Raw genomic sequence first — 15,468 nt, forward strand, 5'->3', positions numbered from 1 at the left:
CACTGTGAAATCCAGAAAACTACTATGACATTTATACAGTCTCAAATACACGCTTTATATCTTATACTGCATGCATAAGCATGTCTAAACCCAGGAAAGAGCCATAATGACTGATTATCTGTCATAAACGTTCTATCTAAAGGGCTAAACACAGAGCCGGTGGGAACAAGATTCGGCATGGGCGCATTTTAAAAGGAAGCTTTAAGGTCTAATCCACTTACTGGTGGGAAAGTAGTTTTAGTGCCACATTCCAGGAAACAGTGGACACATGAAGAGATCAGGGCGAGGGAGCTGAAGCCACTCCCACAGATCTTCTTCAAAATTTTCCAATAAGGTGATGTATCCTGAGCGGACGATTGAACCTGCTGACTTTCTGCTGGGTTCAGGGCAGAGGGGCATGGGAGTGAGGAGATACACTGCGAAGGGGATTAGTGTGGATCAGTTTAAGGTAGACAAATACACTAGAATCAGACCTCCCACACTGGAGAACACAGTGTACACTTAGACAAAATGCTCAAAACATCTGAATTCATCCTGAATTTAGAGTTTAGAAGGTTTATTTAAAGAGTATAAATAGACACTTTTTATGGTTCATACTGTATAATGGTGATTGAAACAAAATTCCAGTTAATTTCATTAATTGAAGTTGTTTTTTTAGCAAATTTAAATATCCGAATGTTAAAAATGATGCAGAAGTACAGACTGAGTTGAGCAATGTGAAGTTGGTCTTGCATGGCCTACACGCTTCTGGCCTTATGTTGATTTAGTGGCGCTAATAGCAATTTAATTTCCTGTAAAAGGAAATGATGTCGTTGCTGCTGCCAGACTCCGAGCTCAGGGAGGAAATTCTAACATTCCATCGGATCCCTTCAGATTCCCGGAATGTCGTTACATCATAAAGATGCTTTAATACTCCTGGGGGGTAAATATTTGAATCGCATATATATTTATCGGCTTGTTGTCTATGATAAGTAGATAAGTCCATAGTGTATGTAATTCTTTGTATTGATAACTTGAACGTCTGTATTCAGCCTGTTTCTATACAGAATCATATTTTCCTAACTTGAAAAACTCTGATTTAGACCAGAGATGAGGAAGTAAACAAAAGAATGACAAACAGAGACAGGCAGAGACAGGCAGGAAACTGTAGTCAAATGTTCAACACTCAAGGGGGTTGTATAAATACAAAATGGAAAAGCTTCAACAGAAAAGTTATGTAATAATAATATTAATATTAATAATAAATATACAGTGGAACCCCGATGTACAAGTGTTTTGTAGTATGTAAATATCAGTGTACTAGCCCTTTTATTAATAACTATCTTTGTGGGGGTAGAAGCATATTTCGGGAAGAGGAGCGTTTCTTTTGACGTGTAAGTTCCAGTCACATGTTCTACTCGTCGCCCGTCACCTCCGTCCCCACGCTTCATGCTCAGTCGTTTCATAGACATTGTTTGGAGTGCGTTCTCGTAGTTTTCCTGTGTGATTTTTGTTTGGTTTTTATAGTGTTTTTGTTTTATTTCACTATAAGTTTAGCATCAAGCATCTCAAGAAGTGTAGTCTGGCCCTGGAAATAGGGCTGTAAAAAAAAAAAACTATTATTAATTAATCTCTTTTACATCAATTCTTATTGGAAAATAAACACGCGAGTATGAGCATATGGGACTCAAGCGTTTTTCAGGAACGAATTAATCTCGTACACGGGGTTGAATCTTGAATATGGTCATATTTATAATTGGTATTAACTAATATTACAACCCAAATCTTTTTTAGACCTTTTTCTACACTTTTCTTCCCTATTTTGTTCTACTGCCATTCATTTCTACACATAAACAAAAGGTTTGCCAAACAATGTAAGATGATGAAGTGCAACAGCTCTGTGCACATAATGTCCCCATTCTTAACACATCATTTGCTTGTTGTTTTTTTTTGTAGTACATGGGATTCTATAATAACACACCACACCCTCATGAGGACCTTTTCTACAGTACACACGTCTACAGGTGATGTGTCCTCTTCTGCTCTGTTCTGTTCTGGAGTCTGTGAAATATGATCATGTGAAGTTGCTTCACTGTTACTTGGACAAAGTTTTCTGCGTAGAACGTGGAAGTTGAAACCGTTTGTCAATAGTCAGTCTGTTTTTTTTTTCTTTGCCTCATGTCACAGGTGCCTCATTGTGATGCTACTTCCTTCTGGAGGTTGTTGACCTGCAGAAGATCGATTCGAGGTTTGGTCACGATTGCATTTGTTCAGCTATTGAATTGTTAAGGGGACTGGTAATGCTCCCAAATAATCCAGATTCCATTGGCAGTGATTTCATTTGCAAAAAAAGAAAGTGAGGCTCCTGCTTTTTGTGAGACTAAGAATGAAAGCTACAAGTCAGAATGCATTTCAAGGTTGAACATAAGAAAGAACACATGACAAAGTCAACTGTACTGATGAGGATAAGTAATATCTTGAGACAAGTGGTTAATATATGGTTCCAGAACACTGTTCCAGCATGATAATGCACCTCAATATAGAGCAAGCTCCATGAAGACAAACATAGTGTGTTCAGGTTGGAGTGGAGGAACTGCAATGTGTGTGTCCTACACAAAGCCCTGATCTTCTCAACCCCACTGAATACCTTTGGGATGAACTAGAACTCTGACTGAACTCCGGACCTCCTCATGCTACATCAGTGTTTGATCTCACTAATGCTCTTGTGGCTGAATGATCACAAATCCACATAGTGACACCCTAAAATCTGAAGTGTGGAGATTGTATAACAGAAAAGGAGGAATTAATCAGTCAGACATGCTGGTCAGACATGCTTTTGGCCATGTAGAGTATCCATGGAGAACCATGGTGAGATTAAAGTTCAATGCTCTGGGTGATGTTCTGATGGGAAACATTGGCTTTTAGCATTAATGTGGGACAAACAAGTCCAGCACATTTTCAAAGGTCTTGTGGAGTCCAGATCTAAATGGATCATAGCTGTTTTGGTGGTACAAGAAGAAGTAGAGTGGCACTGCGATATATTCCTGAATGCAGCATTTGTAGAAGCTGACAAAGCCTAGGAGATGGTGTAACTCTGGTCAATTCAGAGACATTATTTTTACTGGATACTAAAAAATAGGGCCTTCTCTCTCTTTCTCTCTCTCTGTCACACACACACACACACACACACACACACACACATTAATAATCTCACCAATCAAACACATCCTACGGCATTAGACAAGTTGATAAAGTCCTACAGTGTCCAAACACATTCATGATCACTGAACCTTGGCCTGTCCTTCAATCCATCCTGTACATAGACTATACCAAATACCAAAGCACATTTTCAGTTCCGTCTTTTTTTTGGAGCAAATGAATAACTTCCATTGAGTCAGTAGCAGCATTAGTGTCTGCATGGTGTATGAGGGGTTATAAGGGATGCGACTGTGGTTCGGTCCGACATTGAGGTACGACTGTCATATTCCAGCACTGAAGCAAACCGTTATGTAACTGCATAACACTGATTCTGACACAACACACTGATACTGCTACTGACTCAAAGCAAGTTACTCATTTGCTCCAAAAAGACGGGACTGAAAATGTGCTTTGCTATTCTTGGATCCTGGACAGGAGGAAGGCATGTTGTGTAGCTTATTATTATATTAGTAAGATGGGCTTCAGAAATAGTTGGTTTTAGTTAAATGGGTCAAGTCAAAATGAATATTGATGTATGTATGTATGTATGTATGTATGTATGTATGTTTGTATGTAAGATTGTATGGTAGATAATCTGCACACCTCAACAACGATTGAACTGTAATGAATGAACATTCAGTGTTGAAGATGAGGATGCGTTCCCTTTTAAGTCTGTTTTCTCTGTAGGTTTCTTTTTTATGTCTTCTCAGAGAGTTTTTCCTTCACCACAGTCACTCCTGGCTCACTCATTAGCAATAAACTTACAATTATAAGGAACCAACTTATACATTCAAATTTATCTCTGTAAAGCTGTTTTAGAGAACAATATCAGCAATATCTGAAGCCTTAAACTATTTTATTATTTTATGAATTATGTTCTTATTGTTGTGGGGTTTTTTTGTTTCGAGATCAGAAAAACTTTTTACAATGTACATCGTCTCAAATGCGGTGAAAAACGTATTAACTTATGCAAATTCATAAACTTATTATACATAATACATTTATAAATTGTTATTATAAATGATTATTTTTAAATGTAAGCTAAAAATGTAAAAAATATAATTTTTAATGAGTATTGAAATATTGTGAGAAACCTGAGAAAAATCATTAAATCAATTGCACAATATGAAGCATGTATTTTACCCCAATTCTCTGAGGTACTTATGCCTAGTCAGTGTATGAGCTTCAGTAGCCAGCACTCAGCTCTCAGCACTCTCCCTGTTTAGAGGAGAGAAACACATAAACTTGTATAAAGTCTCTGAATTTCAATATATTTCAATATATTTAAATGACTTCCATTTTAATTAAACCAATCTAATTAACCGCAAGTGAAGTCTGCTATATATTTAATTATCATTCTGTGCGCTGTTTGAAGCAGGGTTACTCAGGGTGACTCAGCATGATGTGAATGTTCCAGACCTGATGAGTTAATTATTGGTAGCATGTGATACGCCTCGTCACTACACCGCTATTGTGAAACATGACTCCCTGGTTGATGTTTGAGCCAGAAAACAAAATCTATTCCTAATTTCTAATTCTTTGTACCTTAATAAACAAAACTGTAAGTGTCAGACTCTCGCATTCTTCTATCAGGTTCTGCTTTACAACCATCCTGACGGTTATTATCTTTACCTGCTTCCTGTTTCTCATTAGAACTGTTTGGCTCTTTGAAATACCTTGCATGACTGAGAATTCTTCCAGAGTTCATAATCTTTTTTTTTTTTTTTTTTTACAAATGGAGAGGGATTTTTATCATTTGGCAACCACTTTGAACATCCTTGACCTGTTACAAGCGACAACATTTGGCATGCCCGGTCAAATTGTTGCTGAAAGTTGAAATAAAGCCAGGAAAGCATGAATCAATAGATGTGTCATGGTAAAGGTATGAAATGTCTAATGTAGGGATCAAGAATGTGTTTTAAAAACATTCCCAGCCACTAGAAAGAACCAGGTGACTGCAAGTTTCTCATAGAAATCCTTCTAGAAAGTTTAAAACATGTTTTCAAATTGTGCTTTTTAGTGAGTTTTAGGTTTTTTTTTTTGTATTTCTTTAAAGCTGCAAGGTAAACACTACACTATGCATTGAAATACACTATGCATTAAAAATTCCTTACAACTCCAACCTAAAGCTTCCTTATGTGAATTACAATCCGTTCTTCTCTGTTCTGTCCATCTCAGAATTTGCTGGCAAATGAATCTGAATTGGTGTCATTGACATTTTTTTGGCTTCGAAATGTCTTTAAGTAAACAGTGATTTGTAAATACAATGAGTCCTGGTGTTTGAGTCAGCGACCTCACTGAAGCGCAGCAATAATGTAATGTGGATTCATGTTGTTCTGGATGAGTGCTTTAGTGAACACACACCTCCACAGTGTCGGGCACAGCCTCCACTTGACGTAATCGCTGACCTTCCTTCATCAGTTATCAGTGTCAACAGGATCCATTGCAAATACCGACTATACTGTGTGCTTCTGAGTACATACGATAATGATGAGGGTTAACCTTTCAAGTGTGGGAAGCAATTATTTTTAATGGTTTACAATCGTTCAAGCAGAACGACTCATACATGTGCAGTCATGTTTTTTGCATTTAAGAACACTTCTTATACATGAGATGGTTTCTGTGATTTGAATATGTATTTATTCCCTTAAGTTTTTTCACACTGCAGTTCTACATGGAATTGAAATGGATTCAATTTTGGATGCCATGTTACACCGAATATCTGAAATGTAATTATTTAAGGTACATATGATGCATATATTTATTAGAATAAGTATTCGCTCCTCAAGGTGGTGAACTTTCAAGTATCTTTCAGACAGAGAGAGAAAGTGTGTATGAGAGTGAGAATATTATGATATGACATAAAGTTTATATACACTACATTTCCAAACGTTTGTGGACACCTGCTTGTGTTCTTTGAGCATTCCATATTTAGTCCCGATTGGGAAGATGTTGCACTAGAATTTTTTAGTGTACTTGAGGAGATTCATTAATCTACAAGTGTGTTAGTAAAGTCAGGTACTGATGTAGGTGAGGTAAGGAGGCCTGGGGTGCAGTCAGCATTCCAAATCATTCCAGAGGTGTTCAATAGGGTTGAGGTCAGTAGCAGGAGATGTTTTACTCCTAGCCATGTCAAGCATATCTTTAGGACATTTGCTTTGTAATGCTGGAACAGGTTTGGGTCTCCTAGTTTGAAGTGAAGGGAAAATGTCATGCTCCTACATACAATGTCTGATACAATTATGTGCCTTTAGCTTTGTAATGACAGTTTGGGAAAGAAGCACATATGGTTGGGAAACTCAGGTGTCCCAATGCTTTTTTACATAAAATTTATGATATATAAAGTGTCAAGCCTGTGACACATCATTAATGAACCTGAGTGAAGGTCTGAGAGTGGGGATTGACACCATACATTCCAATTTCAATTCAATTTTTATGTGTAGAACGCTTTATTTTGTTCTTTATAAGTTTATCCATAATGAATGATAGCCAGTGGTGATTGTGTTGAAAAAAAAAACTCCCTGAGACTTCATGAGAAAGAAACCTTGAAAAGAACCAGACTCCAAAGGGAACCGATCCTCGTTCTCAACACCCAATGTCCATTCATTACAGTTAGATCATTGTTAATCATTCCAGTTCCACAAAACACTTGATAACCCTCCAGATCTGCCCAATTACCTAAGAAAAATGATTTACAAATGTGTTACTACATGTACTTCAAACCTACATTTACATTCACATTATTTAGCAGACATCCATACTTGGAGTGGCAATTATCCTATTTATACAACTGAGCAGGTGGGGGTTAAGAGCCTTGCTGAAGGGCATTAGCAATGGCAGCAAGGTGGTGCTGGGATTTCAACTCTTGACCTTCTGATCAAAAGACCAACATCTTATTCTACAGAGCTACATCCTGCTGTTAACCTTAACTTAAACACTGAGGTCTAAATCCCAAGCACTGGAATGTTGTTCCATATATTTGGGGATTTAAAAAAAAAAAAAAAAATCTGCCTCCTACTGCCTTTACTATTCAAGGTACCAACAAATAGCTTGAACCTTTTGGCATGTGTGATGTCATACAGTGGCATAATGACAAACACCTGAACCACGTTTATACACCATAACCAGTTTAAGTCATGTATTTTATCTAACATCCAAGTAGTAAGTAGTGTTGTTTATCATGTTTATATTGCTTCCATGTTTGTATATTTTGTGTTTTACCTAGCAATAGTTATTGTACGTGGGTGCTTCACAATTAGTGAAAGACTCAGTGGTTCAGTTTTCAAACCATTATTGACATGGATATCTTTCATGCTTCTTCATGATCATCATGTACAAGTTGCTGAATGGATTCCATATTGTTTAATGCGTGCCACTTAAACGACTCGTTGCAGCATCGCCAAATGTCAAACGTATATCATGCCTCTGTTGGAGATTTTTTGCTCAAGCAGAATTTCATGTTTGTTCTTTGTTCAACGCAATTGGTCTTGAAACGTTTTGATACCACCACGTACATGCCTATGCCACAACACTGCCTTCCATGTGAAAGATGATGTGGTATGCTTTGGATCACAATCCCTTCCTTTCCTTTTCTATAATCCACTCTATTTTTTTATAATTCTGTCACAAGTAACCCTGGTATTTATCTGCCAAAGAATCTTGTTTTAATACTGGGAATCTTTTAAAATCTTGTTTTACCACTCAGTGTGGTAAGACTTCATCTCTCCATCAGCAGGTGGACTTTGGAACTAGAGGACAGACACACTGGATCTTGTTGACACAAACATCCCTGGCACGTATCATGCAGAGCCCTGTCCCCCACCTCGGCTACTCTGTTATGCTAATTCCAGCATACAGACCACTTATCAGACGCTCTAAACCGGTTCTGAAACAGGTAAAAACCTGGCCAGCAGGAGCCACCTCTGCTCTTCAAGACTGTTTTGAATGCACTGACTGGGACATGTTTTGGGAGGCTGCCAACCAAAGGCGATTCCATCAACTTGGAGGAGTACACATAATCAGTGACCAGCTACATCAGCAAGTGCGTTGATCATGTGACCATCTCCAAGACTCCATTAGTACACACTCCAATCAGAAGCCGTTAATGACCACAAAAGTGCGTGCGCTCCTGAAAAAAGAGACTCCGCCTTCAGAGCAGGGGACAAGACGGCCTTAAAAACAACAAGGGCCAAACTGTTCCATTCCATCAGAGAGGCGAAGCATGCACATGCCAAGCGAATCCATAGCCACTTCCAGGACAGAGGAGACACCCGGTGCATGTGCCACGGCATCCAGACGTTTCACAAACTACAAGACCATGACGCCTCTCTCCTAGATGTGCAGAACGACTTCTACGCCCGGTTTGAGGTGCAGAACAACGTGGATTCAAGGAAAACCACCCCTCCTCTCAGTGACCAGGTGCTCTGTCTAGCCACAGCTGTAGTGAGGAAAATTCCATGCAAATTCAACCCACTGAAGGCTGCTGGACCAGACAACCTTCCTGGCAGAGTGCTCAGGGAATGTGCAGAACAGCTAACGGATGTTTTCGTTGACATCTTCAACATCTCCCTAAGCAGCAACCTTGTTCCTACGACCATCGTCCCTGTGCCGAAGAAGTCTACAGTCTTCTGCCTCAATGACTAGCGCCCCGTCGCACTCACACCCAACATGATTAAGTGCTTTGAGAGGCTCGTCATGAGGCACATCAAGACCTAGCTTCCACATTTACTGGACCCCATGCAGTTTAGTATTGTTTAAAACGTTCCATGGACAATGCCATCTTTGCGACCTTCCATCTGGCCCTCACCCACCTAGACAATAAGGACACTTACGTATGAATGCTGTTAATACACTTCAGTTCAGCATTCAACACAATCATCCCTCAGCACCTGATTGAGAAGCTAAGCCTACTGGGCCTAAACACCTCCCTCTGCAACTGGATCCTGGACTTGCTGACTGAGAGACCTCAGTCAGTCCGGATCCGACAACATCTCCAGCACCACCACACTGCTGTTTACTCCAATCACATAATCAAGTTCGCCGATGACACAACCGTGGTAGGAAGGACAGCATACAGAGAGGAGGTGAAACAGTAAACAGTTGGGTATGGAGCCAACAACCTGTCTCTGAACGTTGACAAAACCAAAGAGATGGTTGTTGACTTTAGGAGAGCACAAAGTGGCCATTCTTCACTGATCATTGATGGATCCTCCGTGGAGACGGTCAAGAGCACCAAATTTCTTGGTATACATCTGGCGGAGAACTTCACCTGGTCACTCAACACCAGCTCGATCACCAAGAAAGCCCAGCAGCGTCTCTACTTTCTGAGAAGGCTGAGGAAAGCTCATCTCCCTCCCCCCATTCCTAACCTTGTTCTACAGAGGGACCATTGAGAGCATCGGGAGCAGTTGCATCACTGCCTGTTTTGGGAACTGCACCATCTTGGTGCGCAAGATCCTTCAGAGGATATCTACAGAGGTCCCTCTATCACAGACATTTGCACCACACGCTGCATCTGCAAAGCCTTGTGGATGACCCCACACACTCTTTACCCTCCTGCCATCAGGAAAGAGGTTCCGAAGCATTCGGGCCTTACATCCAGACTGTGCAACAGTTTTTTGCCTTAGGCCATCAGGCTCCTTAACACATAGACCTGAACTGAAATTGAACACACATACACACACACACACACACACACACACACACACACATACACACACACACACACACACACACTCACTCAACTGTGTGTTACTGAACTGTACAACCTGAACTCAACACACACACTCATTACTCATCTCAATACATTCCACCACCATTTACTCATAATTTATATTTAATCATATTATACTGTTTAAATGCTCTTTTTGCACCTCTCGACTGCTGCTACTGCTATTTTTGTGCTGCATTGTGTTTGTTTACAAATACTCTCTTGTTTATAGTCCTTTATAGTCCTCTTTTGCACATTACTGTATATTCAGAGTATACAGTAGGTTTACTGGTCGGTGCTTTATTTGTGTTTTGTGTATCTGTCCCACCCTGTCATGTGTTGTCTGTCTGCACTGTTTTTTGTCTGCACTGTTTGCACTCGGTTGCACACGATGCACTTTATGTGGCAAGGACACACTTTAGTCCTTAGCTTTGTTTTCTGTTATGTAGCTTTATGTTGTTGTATGTAGCACCAGGGTTCTGGAGGAACGTTGTCTCATTTCACTGTGTACTGCGTCAGCTATATATGGTAGAAATGACAAAGCTTGACTTGACTTGGGCAGGATTTTTTTTTTTTTCCAGCAATCTGAATAAACATTCATGAATTGGGCTGGTTGCTGTAAAGAGGTTATTTCACAGAATTCTGCAGTGAGTTAGCCAATGTGAAATTATTTCTTTGTAAGAGGGTACGAAATTGTTGATTTGGCCCTAAAGTTCAATGCACTTTGGTGGTGTACAGAGGCAAAATAACTTAAAACATTTGTGATTTTGGACCCTCACTATAAAACCACTCCAATCTGTAACACTAAAGTTAATGAGGGGTGAATTCTGTACTGCAGATGATCCAAATTGGTGTGATATTTGTTATGGGATGAGCATTGCTTTACTTTGCCAGGGTTTGTATCAAATCAGACTGTTTTTTGAAGTCTGTATAAACAATCCTACGGTGATTGTCATGTGTTTCTGGTGATTCCAAGGTCTGAGGGACCATAATTCTGAAACCAGAACTGAGTGTAAACTGGGGAGCATTTGGCCCAGAAACATTCCCCTCCACCTTTTCCACATGTCCAGTGTTACAGAGGCACTGAGTTCAGAAATCCTCCAGAATGAAAGCTTCTTATTAACTGGCACAGTTGGGTTTTATTATTGGATTACACATGAAGTATACCATGAGAACTCTAAGCTGCCAGGATTTTTATTTTTATTTAGTTTATCCCAGGACTGATTGTTAAGAAATTCCATGTTCATAAAGGCATTGTTTCTGAATGGTGAGAAAAAACCCTTTGGAGCTACAATTAGTCCAATGTACTGTATGTAATGTTTTAAATTATGTGTATGTGATGTGTAGACAATTGTAATCGAATGCTTAATTGATTCTACTGAATATTTGATTCTTACTTATACTGTATTATACTGATTCTTACTGCAATACTGTCTAAGAACAAATAATACCATATGTTAGTATGTGTTTCCTCACATCTCTTCTCTGAACTGATAGTTGTTCCATGAAAGGAAAGCAGCATTAATATCATGTTACAATTCTGAGAATTACTTATGTAGAGGAAAAGTCACAGGTATAATATATATATTCAGATATAGATTTAGTTTCTGTGGTCTGTTTATGGAACATGAACAGTGAACCCCCTCACCTTCTCTCCGCAGGTTCCAGAGCAGCAGGCAGTGAGTGATGGGGTCAGTCTATCACACGGCACAGTCAGAGCTCCGGATCATAAAGTTCTCCCTCAACTCTAACAGTAAGCTGTTTTTTGCATGATGTCACATTTACTTTATTTGTGTGACCACTGTGGAGATGATACAAAAGAGCTGATCTGATCAGAATTTTATTAAAACCTGTAAACATTACAAAACTTTAAATTTGCCTACATTTCTTAGAAGGATGAGTGCATGCGATGCCAATGCGGCCACTCACACACTGTTCTTTTTGACATATCACTAGTGTGTCCTTTCTTTATAGCAACAAATGCAGAGCACTTTCTTATTATCTTGTTTTTGACGTCAGCGAAGCACACTAGGTAGAAACATTTCTGTCTCGTGAATGTAGAAAAGAAAAGTTTGGCTGAAAAAATACAGAAAGACGGTGTGACTGTAAGGATGGTTCTACATCTGCATCTTGTGTTTCACCTGCTCCAAGACAGGAGTAGAAGTAGAAATCTAGCGAACAAATCAAGTAATTCTGCTATCAAGAATATATATGTAAATATATGGTGAACCCTAAATGTTCCTGAAACTATCCCTGAACAATGTATGCAATATATAGTGAGAATTATCCTGGCATTAGTGAACACCATTACCATGAAGGGGTGCAACTTAGTTTTAAACAATATTTTGGTAGGTGGTACATGTCAAAGTAACATCAACATGAATCCTGAATGCAAAGTTTCCCATCAGAACAAGCCCTAGACCATCACACTGCCTTCGTCAGCCTGCAAAACACACGCACCTAACTGTAAAAAATAATGTAAAAAAAACCGTGATTCTTCATACCAGGTCGTCTTTTTCCATTGCTCCATTGTCTATTTCCCATGTGTCTATTGTAGGAGATTCGGGTTTTGTTTGGGTTTGTCCTTTCTTAAACCAGTGGTAGGTTCTCACCACAAGACTTGCTGTTTTGAAGATGCTCTGATCCAGTCATCCAGATAACACAATTTGTCCGGTGCCAAAATCACACAGGTCCTTACACTGCTTCAGCTTTACTATCAGCTTTGAGAACCGAAAGAGACACCAAATCGTGTCATTCCCTTCTGTAACTGCAACCTTCATAGTTATTAAGTGTTTACCATCAACAGTGATCTGACGTATCTTTAGACAGACAGACAGACAGACAGACAGACAGACAGACAGATAGACAGATAGATAGATAGATAGATAGATAGATAGATATCCTTCCAGATCTGTTCCTTTAAAAAAGGGTTAATCAGAAGACTTAATTAAACTAATATTCTTTCAGACACTGACACTGTGTCTGAGCCCTGAACAATAAATAGTAAGTTTTTCAGTATATTTCTTTGAAAGAGAAAGCTCTGCCGTCCTTCAACAGCTTTCATGAGTCAAGGTACCAACAAAGAGCCTGTACCTATTAAGTGAATTATGTGTAACAAATCATAAAAGTCAGTCAGGTATAAAAAGGTCAAAACTGTATGTCAGTAGTAGTTATTTTACAATAAAATAAGATAAATATAAGAATATAAAATAAGAACTTCATTAGTCCTATAGGAAATTCTGATACAATAGAAGATACAATAAAGATGGTAGGGAACTAAGAAAATATTGCACATAATTTGATCAGAGGTGGAAAGAGTATTGATGTATTCTACTTAAGTAAAAGAACTGTTACTTCAATTAAATTTTTACTTAAGTACAAGTGAAGTTACCGGCCTAGAAATCATAGAAATCTAAATCTCAAACTAGTTGTATTCAATTGAACGAATACCTTTACAAATTTAACTACAGTAACAAATACAAACAAACAAACAAATAAAAAAAACCCACAGCAGTCCTGAGTCTAAAGGAAGTTATACAGTTTTGCAGCAAAAATAAATAAATCTTTTGTTATAATGTCATTAATGAAAATGAGAAAAATCACAAATGCAGATTCAGAATTTAGAAAGTAAGCTCACACACGATTGAATGACCTTTGATTCTGTCTCGTCCATCCCCCTTTCTTTTTTGTGACTTTTGTGAGTTTGTTTTCTGCCCATTGTTCAATCAGTGCAGTAGTTTTTCCCTCTTTTAATATATATATAAATTATTTTGTTATGTATAATGCTTCTAACCAAACACACTTAATAAAAAGTAAAATTTGATTATAAATACACAAAATTAAAACTATAACTATAAAAAAAACTATAAAAGTACACACAAAAAAATCTATTACAGTAAATTGTTACTTTCCATCTCTAAATATGATATTGCACATGGTATTATATTGATGTACATTGTAATTATTGTGACATGTGAAAGTTAATTGGGGCCATTGAAATATAGAGGAAAGATCCTATCTTCTGGTTTTAGTAAGGGATCCTGCTGTGTGCATTCTGGATTAACTTTAGCTTGTTTATGCACTTACTGGAACACAAAGGATAGTAAGACATTACAGTCCATCCCAGACAAAACAAACTTATGAACTATTTTTTTTCTGCATTATTTTAGTAAAAATGCAGATGATCTATTTTAGCTATATTTCAAGGGTTTAACTTCTGTTTAAAGACTGAAGGCACAGCAAGGTATTAAACTGCCTCAGATTATGAAACAGAAATACTATACAGCGTTACTGTGTAATCAGAAGGCTAACTTCTAGCTGCATGTGCTTCTAGTGCAAATACTTCTGTGTGGTCAGGATTAAGTAGAAGAGAGTTAATAAGCATCCACTGTTTAATAAAACTGTGTTCCATGAACATAGCAGTGGAAGCCAATACAATGTTTTTAAAGGCGCTAGCATATATAAAGAAAAAAACATCGGGCCTAAAACAGAACCTTGTGGAACTTCAAAGTGTAGAGAAGTCATTATTTTTAGATCTGCAGATTGAATATTTACATGAGACCTGAGCCAGGAGAGCACTATTTACTGAACCTCTTACTGGTTGTTCCTTCTATATTCTTCAGTGTCCACATATAGTGGAATTGCCTTCAGGTGTGTGCATGATGTTCCTTAGCTTCTTGGTAAGCATGTCTGTGTATTGTATGTAATCGGTCGTGTCATCATGCCGCACAGTGAGTAAGGTCACACACATCTACTGTACTAACCTGTCCCAGTGGCAGCTCACACTAGTAGGGGGGGTGTATGTGTTGAGGGTGAAAGAGTGTGTATACAGGAAGTCAAAGTGAGAACAGCAAAGACAGAAGCCTGGTTAGATTTTGTTTCAGGGTAAAGGTCTGTGTGTGAGATCAGTTTTCTCAGTTTACCAGAAGATCATTGTGACTAACACCGTTTATTAGTCAGACTAGGACACAAAGTACCTGGGAGCTATGAAGCGTAGTGTTACACCATATACACCCGTAAGGCAAATAGCTTAAATAAATAAGTATATTTATAAAAATGAATAAAGCAACACTTATTTTAATGCTGTTTTTTTGTTACATGAAAGCATCTAAATACTATGGAAGTCCTAAGAGGCCATGCATTACAATATTTATTTTCTTTCTTGTTTTCTTGTGATCTCGACATAGCAAACTTTTTTTTTGGTTATCACGACCTAATTTTCTTGTGATCTCAACATCATGGATAATAACCATAACTATTCAAGATCACAAGGAAACAAGAAAGAAAAAACATATCATTCATGCCCTCTTAGGACTTCTGTACAATACTGTAATAGTTCAAGTTGATTACATCATGTGCAGGATCACGTCTCACATCAGAGTTGCAAAGGGGTGTAAAATTTCGAGTACATTTTCAAAAACTTTTTACGGGAACTTTCATTTGAGTTGGAGACTTACCAGGAATTTATGGGAATTTGCAGATGATGTTGTGATTTGTGGTGAGAGTAGGGAGCAGGTGGAGAAGCGCCTGGAGAGGTGGAGGTACACGCTGGAGAGAAGGGGAATGAAAGTCAGTAGGAGTAA

At 38.4% G+C, this 15,468-nt stretch overlaps 1 long non-coding RNA gene across 1 annotated transcript; it reads left to right on the forward strand.

Moving 5' to 3' along the window:
* The first annotated feature begins 344 nt into the window (after nucleotides 1-344).
* On the forward strand, nucleotides 345-11,797 carry LOC124392645. The gene is made up of 4 exons (XR_006927186.1): nucleotides 345-448; nucleotides 1,936-2,003; nucleotides 2,167-2,227; nucleotides 11,548-11,797. It is a non-coding gene; the product is annotated as an uncharacterized LOC124392645 (long non-coding RNA).
* The last annotated feature ends 3,671 nt before the right edge of the window (nucleotides 11,798-15,468 follow it).

This window comes from Silurus meridionalis, chromosome 10 (genome assembly GCF_014805685.1).
Source record: "Silurus meridionalis isolate SWU-2019-XX chromosome 10, ASM1480568v1, whole genome shotgun sequence".
Lineage (NCBI taxonomy): Eukaryota > Metazoa > Chordata > Actinopteri > Siluriformes > Siluridae > Silurus > Silurus meridionalis.